The 11,620-nt window shown below is 36.0% G+C and overlaps 1 long non-coding RNA gene across 6 annotated transcripts in view; it reads right to left on the bottom strand.

The window, feature by feature from the left end:
* LOC110400180 overlaps nt 1–11,620 on the bottom strand; it is a 28,515-nt gene that overhangs the window by 7,920 nt on the left and 8,975 nt on the right. For all 6 annotated transcript variants that reach the window (XR_002439684.1, XR_002439685.1, XR_002439687.1 and 3 more), the window contains 2 exons: nt 11,183–11,287; nt 1,230–1,288 (listed from right to left, as the gene is read on the bottom strand). This is a non-coding gene — a long non-coding RNA (uncharacterized LOC110400180). The remainder of the gene's footprint in view (nt 1–1,229; nt 1,289–11,182; nt 11,288–11,620) is intronic.

The following is an 11,620-nucleotide window of genomic DNA, read 5'->3' as shown; positions in this document are numbered from 1 at the left end:
ATTGTTTTTAACCTGGAAATTTGTAAAAATAAAAACACCTAACTATCAAAGCAGAAAGACTCTTTCACGGGCTTACTATTGGAGGAAAAATAAAAAAGCACCACTGTAAAGTAGAAAAGAGACTGTTCGAGTTGTTTATAAAAAGGATTATATCACGTGGTTGTCTGGATTTAGGGATTTAAGAAGCTTGTGTTAGCCCTACACGTCTCAAGAAAGTGCTGTGAGATGGACACGCTACAATCCACCTGCTGATCAGATCACTGAGTTTGTCCCAATATTGAAAATCCATTTGTTTTTTTTTAAAAGGATCTCATCACGTGTGGAACGTCCAAAAAAAGTGCTTCGATTGCTATCTGGAGAATGCTGAGAATTATTATTTAATTATTCATGAGTGAATGAAGCAATGAAATAAATTTTGCCTATAAACTACAAAATTTATTTTCTAGGACAAACCAGTGATTTTGTTTAGAATTTATTTTTTTTTTTTTGCAACAAAAGGAAAACATGGAGGATAGCTTTTCATTTGTTTTGTTTTAGGAGTTTAGTTGCTTATTGATGGCTAGGTTTAGAAGGCAATGGCTGTTCAAGCAATTGATAAATCTCCAATAAAATATTTCAGGAATAAGTGTAGAACACTAAAACTTTGATCTCAGTAATTGAATATAATCATGACTTACATTACACAGTTTGCAATTATTGGCATACATATTAATTAAAGTTCCATGTAGACATAAATACCTACTTTACGGTGCACAGAGGTAGGCACGGTCAACAGCTGGGATGCTTTGTTTCAATACTTTTCTTTAAGGTCATAGGCTTGATGTCTGCATTCCTATTTCTGCTAGTGCAGATTAACTTGATCTGTAGGAATTCTGTTTATACGCACAACATGGCATTGCCCAGCAATTTACAGCTGAGAGGTGGCTGTATGATCTGTGATTAAAAGGGTAGTACTGTAGAAATGTCTTGACTGTATCTCCATGGGTCTCATTCAAATAAGCTGAATAATTCTTAGTAATCAAAATTTTTAACAACCGGGAATAAAAGAGACTTTACAAAATGTAGAAAAATGTCAGTTATGGAGCAGCTGCTTCATTCTTAGGGGTGATTCAAGGATACCACGGCCAAGCATTGGTGCCTGGTGAGACCAAACAGAGCACACTATTCTAGTCCAGGTGATTACCTTCCATTATTAGGTGATAAAAAATGGAATTGCTCTCATTTCTTACCTGCTGGTTTACTGTGAATTCAAAGAAATTACTTCACCTCTTCTTTATTTTCCTTCTTTCTGTAATGAAATGAAATTAAGGTGTAATTTACTATTGTCTAGCTGAACCAATGAAAAGTACTGAAATTACCTGTATAATTATTTTCAACAGAGCTATGACAGATGTTCCACATTTTATTTATTTTTCTAAGCATCAACAAAATCTCCCTTTCTGACATAGCTGCTCTTCAATCAGAATGACTCTGATTATGTTGCCCATGGAATGGAGCAACAGAGATCTAAAATCCTTTTTTTTTTTCCAATAAAGCCACTCATCTTCACATTGTCATTAAAATCTGACATTGTGAAATAGACTGATCAGAATTTCGTGGGTTGAAATGGATATTGCCAGCATGAAACACTTTAGTATTGCGAGTTACGCTATTAAAAATCCTGTTATTAAAAATAAGAAAAAAAGTCATCAATTAAAAGAAAAATAATTTTGAACAGTTCTAAGAAGTCAAAACAGGTAGTGTTTAGGAATAAACAGAACGGCAGCTTCAAAGCAGTAATGCTATTGCAGATAATCACAGAGCAAGGAGTTCAGATGAACTCGGAAGTCTGTCAGCTGTAATAGTGCACTTGACATCTTTTTCTCTTTTAAATCTGATATTAGAATATATTATATTACTTACTAAAGTTTATATAAACAGGCAGAATGGAAAAGAAAGAGAATTTATTATGAAACCTTATATAGCAGGCCTTAAAGAATTCATGATTTCACTGTGAAATTGCTGTTTCAGTGAAAGATAATCAGCTGTTGACTTCAAATAAGACACCAAGTGCAGGCTTGCTTTGACGCACAGATTTTCTGGCATGTAGAAGCAGTACTGACGTGAACAAGCAGTTTTTGTAGAATTGGTATTTTCAGCTTTAATCTCACTTGCTTGTCATTGCTCAATACTACCCTTTCCATCTTCCATTGAGGAGGATACTCAGCACCTCTTTGGACAAATTCAGAAAGCAAGATTAGCAGGAAAATCAAATCAAAGGAAGAGATAAACCAAAGAAAGGGCAACAATTCCGTTTGGGAAGGACTGCCATTAATGGTAAATGACAAGGACTTTTGTCTACAAACATATCTTATTTTCTTACATTAAAATGAACTGCAATTGCATGTAGTTGCCTGCCTGCTCACCACACCTGATTGAAGCGGTAGCCCCGTCTATGCTAAATTACAGAGGATAATTGCCAACCTGGCAATTCCAAATCTTTAATGCTTCACTATTTTCACGGGTGAAAGAAATCAACAAAAGGGACATTCTGCACCTAATCATTGATCGTTTTTTTTCATAAACAAACAGCTTTTCATGTATAAAGCTTCCAATTGTAGCCAGGCATCGCAGCAGCCAGTGAGGAAGGTAGGACATAGGAAGCTGCTGGAAAAAGATGAGGAGAGAATCATGAGTGACTTAGTGAAGGTCACAGAGCAGACTGGCATATCCTCCCTTGCCCTTGCTTTCCTTGTTGTGAACAAGCGCAGACTCCATGTAATGAAAAGTGTTCTGGATTAACAATTAAAAAACATCCTAAGTAAGAATAGTTCAGTTAAAAATGGGGTTTTGAACTTCTTATTTAGTAATAGAAGTGAAAATCTGAAAGGGACAAGTTGGAGTTGAACACCCACAGATTTGCTGATATCTGGCTACCTGTCTGCCTTTGAACCTTAGAAATTAGCGAAGTATTTTATTAACACTTACCTTTAGAAGACAAAAAGACTTAATCGGCTGTGATTCCTATTTCCACACCTTTCCCAGCTGGAATTTTTTATGAAGGTTACTGCCAAAATAACCCTCTTTCTTAAAGCATACTAAATAGCATCTGACAAAAATAGAAGCTGATTGATTGATGTAATGGACACATTAATGAAGGATCATTAATTGCTCTCATTTCATATTAATTACTATAAGATATATAGTCAAATGACCTCTGAATACTAAGACACTGTGGACGAAATTCAAAACTTATTAACTCTTTCTCCTCTTTCATATTCAAATTAATACATCTCTCTGAATCCAACCAACAGCTTTTACAATGATCATTTCAGGAAAATCCATTCAGTTTGCTCTTATTTAGCTAAGAACTGACTTTCTTGAAGGACACACACTTTCTTCTTCTACTTTCTTCTTTTTCTTTCTTTCTTCAACTCTTCATGAAAAGTTGATTTTTTTCTGTTTTCTATATTTCATTCTCCAAATATGGACATTAAAAGTTTTTTAAAAGTTTTTCTTCATGACTAACTTTGTTGTACTTTTTTTTAAAAAAAAAAATATTGTAGTGTAACTCCTTAATCCATAATACTTTAACCTTATTTTTTTTCTCCTTCCAGTATCTGGCAATACTCTTCCTTCATCTATCGAAGCTGCCTTGACTATTGTAAATATAGGCTCTCTTTCAAATGTTGCCTTTTTTTCAGTCAGACCTAGTATTTGTTGCTGGTTTTTTTTTCCATTGTTTCCAGCTGGAAAGGATTACAGATCAACATAGTTATTAATTTAGTACAAATCTGAAAGTGAATTAGTAACTATTGCTTTTCAGTGGTATAGAGCCTGTTGTTTTTAGTAGCATCGTTAAGTCTTAAATCTTTTTGCTTCATGTCTCCTCTTCACTGCCCTGTCTTGACCAGCTATTCAGTCAGATCCATTAGTCCCAAATTCATCTTCACCTTCACTATTCTGTATGAAATATCTCTATGGCTCACACAGACAACTGTCATGTTTGAAGCATTCGATATTTTAGTCACTCTCTTCATACCTGATGGCAAGGAGTTCAGTAGCACTAAATACAAGAAGAAAAATCCAGTTCCATGCTTCTTAATGGAAGTGGCCTTAAATTGCAGCTGGTAGCATGGTTTTGCAAAGCCTTGGAAGGGAGACGCTCTTAGTGCAGGAGCAATATTAGGCTTTCAGTGATGCAGTCTTTGACACATACGAGTTGTGGGAGAGCAGAATGCATCCTGTGGCTGCTGGGGTAACTTCTAATTTTATTGTCACCATAGTTTATGTTCTTTATGTGACACCTGGCACCTAAACCTACATTAAAAATGTGTCTGCATTTATTATTTTGGCTACGTACTTACACAGCAATAAAGGAAAGCTATATTGCTGTAATAGAGAGAAATGTAACACTTGACACACCCAATGGATTAAAAAAAAATAAAAATAACAACTATAACAACAAACTCGTAACATCTCTCCACAAATGTAGAATACATCAGGTTTTTGGAAGTGATTAAAAACACTTCCCTCATATCCAGCTGGGATCTTTCATTAGATGTTTAGCATCCATTTTACTGGTGTAGTAAAGAAAAAGGTAACATACTCTTCCAGCAGAAATTAAATTTAACAGTTGCTCTTTTATTGCTCTAGGTGGAGAATGTCTCTCCGGAAAGTTTTAAGACTTTCAACAAATAGTCCCAATACGCAGCTCAAATAAACAATGCTTACTCTTTCCTAAAAGGAACAGCAAGCACACCAATCAATTCTGTTGGCATTATCACAATTGCACTGAGAAGTCTGTTCCAGCCCAAGGTTATTACCAAGCATGTTATGGAGCAAGTACAGAAGGAAGTCAGAAGAGAGGGATTATAGTTCTATTGTTAGCAAATAGCATTTCCAGGTACCATTAAAAATAATTTATCTATCATTTTTTGTTCTCAGCAACTGCCAGATGAGATGAGCATCTCATCTTTATGAGCAGCTTGCTAGGAGTACTGCCTTACAATCATGCCCAAGGCTGTTTCAATACCACATAAAGAGCAATATAACACAAGGTATTCAACTCAGAATTGCAGGTAATGAGCACTTAATAAATCCACTTCTTTTTATAGTGAAAAGGTTTAATGGAAGAAATTAAGTTTCTTAAAAACAGACAATGGCCCAGCAGTTTGGCTGAACAGGACGAATGATGGTCAAACACCATTTTAGCTCTCTAATTGAGGGCCAGTCTCAGAAGCTGCTGTGAAATAAATATCCTGAGATGCCCAAGATCTGGTTCAGTGTCACTGCTGTTATGCCTATCAGGAAACTCAGTGGGGAAAAAGGAAATAGTACCAAAGAACCTTTCAAAGTTCAAGAATCAGGCCTCTAAAATTTTTTTGTATATAACGATAAGTCCAGACACTTTTTTATTATCTCAATGTTTTTGAGCTTTACTGGAGCAGCCAGATCTAATCTGTTCACTCACGCATACATGACATATGTTAATTATCTGAGGTTATTCAGTTGATCAGTCAAAATTTTTGACAGAAAAAAGGCATCATGAAATCAAAACCCCAGAGGGTAAAAACGTGGTAAGAGCACTGGGAAAGGTACTTGGTAACTTAAGCCACAGAAGTAAATTTATGTGTTCTTTGCTTTGACAGTTCCATAGATGGTAAAATCTGATTGCTGGAAATTCTTGCAGTGCAGACTAACTGGAATGAAAAGGGAGATTTCTGACTGTTTTTACTAATTGCTTAAAAGAGAAGGAAATGTTGAGTGCTGTGACAAAACTCAGCTCTGCTGACCATTTTTGTACAGAATTCTCCCAAATGACACTGCAAATGTATTCTAGTTCGATAGCTGGAAAAGGTATGTGGTAACTACCAGGTCACTTTTTTTCTAAAACAGATTTTTAGGGATCTAACTATCATTAAAAAGAAGCTGTGCCTGAGGGTTCTTAACTATGATTTCCAAATCAAGCATTTCATCAAAACTACAAAATTTATTCTAACTTATGCAGATCTGTTCAAGTCCTATCCTCCACGTCTTTCTGCATTGTTTCTTTCACACCACATTGACTTGTTCCCAGAAAAATCTTGCGAGAAATATGTCTGGAGTCAGGGGAGATGGAAAATCTCACCAAGGGCCAGGGATCATGCCAGTGATCTATTGAATTTACTGTTCCTTATAAATCTTACTTCATCACTTTCACTAATGTACCTGAGAACTCTTCCAAGGCTTGATCTTGGTCAGGCCTCATCAAAAGTAAGTGTGCATCCTAGGAGAGCACAATGTTTTATGCTGTTAGGAGTTAGAGCTGAAGAGCCACACTCCCTTTTGTCACCAGGATTTTCACAGAGGAATTGCAAGAAAAAGATGGCTACTTCTAAAATTTTGCTCTTAAAGTTGAAAGTGTAGGATAAATTCATGTATCTTCCTAGCACAGACATTCAAACAGTTTCTCCGCAATACAGGGACGAAAATGAGACATTAAAAATGCCATCTTCAGATAATTAGATAATAAAATAGCTAATTCATAACAAAATACAGTAGCAAGATTTATACTAGTTTCTATTTACCCCTAGAGCCAGAAGTAATTTCTACAAGTTCCTCCAAATGACCATAATTTAAAGAATCTTTGGTGCTGTTTTAAAGCTGTATCAGTCCTGAGATGGGTTTTGGATAGACTTCTTGACAAGCAAAAATGCATCTTTGATCTTACAGATGTGCACAACTTAAGTGCTGCTCAGATGGCATCTGAGATCAAGGCTGGCCTCTTCAACATGCCACTGCTTCAGCCCATTAGAAATGCCAACACAAACTCAGTTTAAGTGAGTTTTTTTTGTTAGAAAACATCAAAAAAGACATTCATGGAACAGCCATGCAATAATTCTGTCACTGTTGTTAATGCAGTTCCTGTCCAGCTCACAGTGTTTTTACAACCGTATGCTGCTCCAGGAATGAAAAAGAGTGGGTCCATAAAAGAGTCAAAGCCAGGTCAGAAAGGCTGAAAAGGAGAACAGTAAAGAAAGTAAAGAGCTGTCAGGAACAAGCCCCTTCAGCAAACCACGCCAATGCAATATGATGCCTGCGCCATATGCAGTATATACATAGAATATACACCATATATACACCATATACAGAATATACACCATATTCAGTATACGCATAGCAGGATTCCTTGCTTTGAACTAGACCCTCTCCATGGCGAGATTAGCTAAGCTCTGCAGTGAGCTCAGTGATGTTTTACTCTTGACCTCAGTGAGGAAGGAGTTGGTTATTTCTCTAGATTGATAACACCAGCCAAAAGAGGTGATTCCAGTCAAAAAAAGGTGATTTTCTCACCATACCTAACGTTGGTGCAATCTCACCTTGAATATTGGATGCAGTGTTGGGATCCACAACATAGAAAGGCTGAGAAAATGCCTGAAAGCATCCAGAGCAGGGCAACAAAACTAGTAGAAGGTCTGGAAGGCATGTACTATAGCAGTTTCCCATTAAATAAGATTTGATTAGGAAAAAAAAAAAAAGGATTTGGGAGCTTTTAAGCAAAGTTTATGTTTTCATATGTTAGCGTAGTACTGGAAAATAGAGTCGTGAATATGTTTCAAAATCTATTCTCATAATACAAAGCAGAAGGGATTTTAGTCTTCATTTGGAGAAGTTATATTTTGGCATTCAGTCTGAGGAGCTGATTTTCTTTAACTATTCTCAGACTACATTAACAAATATTTCTCACTCATTCTCTTATTCTATACATCTTTTTTTTTCGTATTAAAGCTATGCTTTTTATCTCCACACGTGACTATGTAGTAGGAATGTGTTATTTAGAACTATAGGTCTTTGCTTTATTGCCTTTTTATGTTATGTTTCATGGTAACTGCTTCAGAGAAATGGTAACTAGATGGTAATGTATTGCACATCTTTACAATGTCCTCTGATAATTACAACACCCATGTTATGAATCAAAATAAAAGAATCCAGTCTAACAGACAGGTAAGTCTATAGATTCATTTCAGGAATCCATGGTGAGCTTTAGGCCAAAATGATATTTTGTAAGTATCAAGTGTTAAAAACAATTTCTATAAAACAAGAAATATATGACTTGTTTTTATATAATTTATTAAGAAAATAAGCCAAAGACAAATGAATTCTCTTATCTCACTTTGCTTTGGCACTGACATTATGGGAGGAGAGCACAGCTGCCATTTATGGAAAACACAGTCTCTGATAACACATTTTATGGGTTTTGATTTTAGACTCTCATCCATGAGCATGCATAATGTTTTGAGGTATCATTGTTTTTACATCAATAAAAAAACTGATATAAGATTTTTATGTATGTCATTTTGTCACATGGATGGTGAAATAAGATCAGTAGAAGCATTTACCACATACTTTATTGTCTGCTTTGCAGTGAATATCTGGATAATTGGGAAAGCAAAAATCTTTGGTATAAGGATTTATGAATTGAATAAAATTATGGTCTGTAACACGGATTTCTGTGAGATGAGGTTTTTTTTGTTTTCTGCTGAAAAGCCTCAAGAGTTATGAAGTGTATCCATACATATTTATTCCAAGAATTATTCCTTCGTTTTTGTATTTAGTGCAGAAACTTTCTCTTGCCATTCATCTTGACTTCCACCTTACTAATATTTGGTTTAAAATAATCTTGAGATATCAAATCCAAATTCTCTGTTCTCAAAACCCACCTCTTTTGTAGATCATTTAACCAGTAATTCTGTTCAGGAAAATCTTTACTCCATTTTAGTAAGCACACATTATTCAAAAAATGGACTGCACCTCCTGTAGTCTGTCCCCATAGCTGATACTTGCCCTTGTCAGGCCCTTGAACATTGGCAAATTTGGGGACCTTGCTTGGGCAGGGAGGTTGGACTAGATAATCTTCAGATGTCCCTTTCATCCTCCACCATTCAGTGATTGTGTGATTAAGATAAACAGCGAGACTGTGATTAATTTAAGTGGGATTTAAATGCAGATTTTTATCAAGGATTCTTTTGATATTTTCATTTTCCCTCTTCAAAGTCATTATCTTGTGTATTCAGATCTCAGTAAATCAACAGCTTATTTTTTCTTTGTTGCCATCACTAACATCGATGGATGAGTGTCTTAACTTGGAAATCATAGAATCACAGAATGGTTGGGTTGAAGGGGATCATAAAGCCCGCCGGCCCCAACCCCCTGCCATGGGCTGGTTGCCACCCACCAGCTCAGGCTGCCAAGGGCCCCGTCCAACCTGGCCTTGAGCACCTCCAGGGATGGGGCACCCACAGCATCTCTAGGCAGCTGTGCCAGAGCCTCACCTCTCTCTGAATAATAAAACTTGTTCATGTTTGCAGCTTCTACACATCTCACTGAAAACTCTTCTGGTTTCATTTCAGCATTAGTTAGAACAGAAAAAAAAAAAAAAAAAAAAGCAGTTAAAGGGTTCTGTTGACATATCTACTGAAATAACATTTTATTTCAGTTATTGTTATAAATTCCTGAATGTTCAACCATAAAGTTTCTTTTATTACTAGTCTCTGGATTCCTGGTGTTTGCTTGTTTAGATGGAACAAGGATCTTTTTGTCTGTTTGTCTGGTGCTTGTAAGATAGCATAAAGTAGACACCAGGTATATATTTATCATGCCAAATCACTATGAAAACAAAATAAGAAAGAACTTGGGGGCATAGTACTAGTCCTTCCTCAGTGGGAAAAGGTGTGAAGAATGCAAAACCAGCTGGAGCTAACCAGCACACATACATGCTCTTTCAGGAAGAGGCGGGATTGCACCCTCAGTGCTACAGAGCAGCAGGCATGCAGACCTGCAAGGAGCACAGAAAGCCTAGCAAAGCCCTGGGGGACCAGAAGCATTTTTCTCAGAATATCAACAGGGCAAGTCACGTGGTTGCATTTTTTGATTGCATTTATACAAGTATTCTTGTTTCACACCATGGCACGAGCAGGATCTCCTTCAGATTAGTATAATTTGAATTTAGATATGAGACACAATTGGAAGACTGCAGAAATAGAGGATTCAGAGAGAGAAAGGGAAGGGTGCTATTTACTCCTCACAAGATCTTCTCAACATAATACATATCTCTGAAATCCAGAGGTCATTTTTTGTAAATGTAACAAATACACTCGTATCCACCGAGGGTAATAAATATTGAAATTAAATTGAGTAATGATCATACTGTCTATTTCATTGCTACATGAGAGTCATGCATGGGACTTAATGTTAAGTCAATATTTATAATGCAATATATGGTATGACTCTCATCCAAAGTTAGGAATGAAGAAATGTCACAAACACCTTAATTTACTATTACTGCCCAAAGAACAGCTGCAAAAAAAAAATCACTGCGAACAAAGAATGTGTATGGAATTTGTAATGAACATCTTAATTGTAAGCATACTTTTTTTCCAACTTACGAGTTGACCTTTTTTCTTGTATGAAGATCTTTCGCATTTTAAAGGGAGAAGGAGAAAAGTAATGCAGTTCAGCATTTACTAGAAAAAGGCTACTTGTCATGTTTTTTACTAGCTTGATTGTTTCAGATATATTCTAGATTACACAAGCCTTCAAAATATTTCTGTAAGGAACAATCAGGAATTCAAAAGTGGAATCACAACTTTAATGAAGAATAGATGACAGAAGGAAAAGAAAAAGCAGTTATTGCCATAAATAAACATTAATAACCATCATATAAAACAAGTTCTGTGCTGCTAACATGTATACAACTGAGTATGCAACATATGCAGCTGAGTTTCTAAGATTTTGATAAAATGAATGGAACACTCAAATTATAGATCTACTGTTTCAACCAGCTACTTAAGTTGAGTGGGTCTGTGACAGGCTGGGAGCTATGGTGAGGTGATGCAGCGTGCCCAACCAATCTGGCTTTTTAAAATTATTATTGGTGAATTAAATTAGTTCTTGAGACAAGAATATGACTACATTAATTAAAAGAAAGAGAAAGTTAGAAGTTAACCAAAGATCCAGAGATCTTGCTTATCACATTTCACAATGGTGGGAGTTGTCTTTCCTTCTAATGTGAATCTTCTTAGGCTACAAAGTTCACAAGCGTACACCATAAATTTTAGATATTGCCCCAGAATTACACATGGGTAGTAAATGAGGACTAAGGTTCCTTCCTTAATTGTCTACTTCTTTTCTGAATAATTCCAAAGACGCATTTTCTGCTCACCTGATTTCCATGTCAACTTGAGCAGTTCTCAGAGACCACAGATGTCCAGCATTGGTGGCGAATATCTCTTGCTGGAGACCAAGAATCTTTCAGGAATAGAGATGTCTGTGGATAGAGGCAGTAAAAAAATAATAATAATAAAAAAAACATGTTGATTATTTTCTTTGGTAACACTCACACTTTGCTAAATCTTTACTCAGATTCTGTACTTCATAAAATACGCAAATCCTGAGTTTGATGACAATGAATGATGGTAGAAACATGGTGATTAAGATTTTGAAGATGGTATTAGTCTTCTTGATCCTAAGTCCCTAAATTGCCTTTATTCCTCTATTCCATAATTTCAAAGGAAACACGGTGTGTGAGCTATAGTCTAGAAAATATATTTTCATGTATACATTATGCAAAAAGCCTTGCAGCCATCATTGAAATAGAACC

The sequence above is a fragment of the Numida meleagris genome, chromosome 5 (genome assembly GCF_002078875.1).
Source record: "Numida meleagris isolate 19003 breed g44 Domestic line chromosome 5, NumMel1.0, whole genome shotgun sequence".
Lineage (NCBI taxonomy): Eukaryota > Metazoa > Chordata > Aves > Galliformes > Numididae > Numida > Numida meleagris.
Note: the sequence above shows the minus strand (reverse complement) of the source record. Positions and strands in the feature narration are given on the sequence as shown.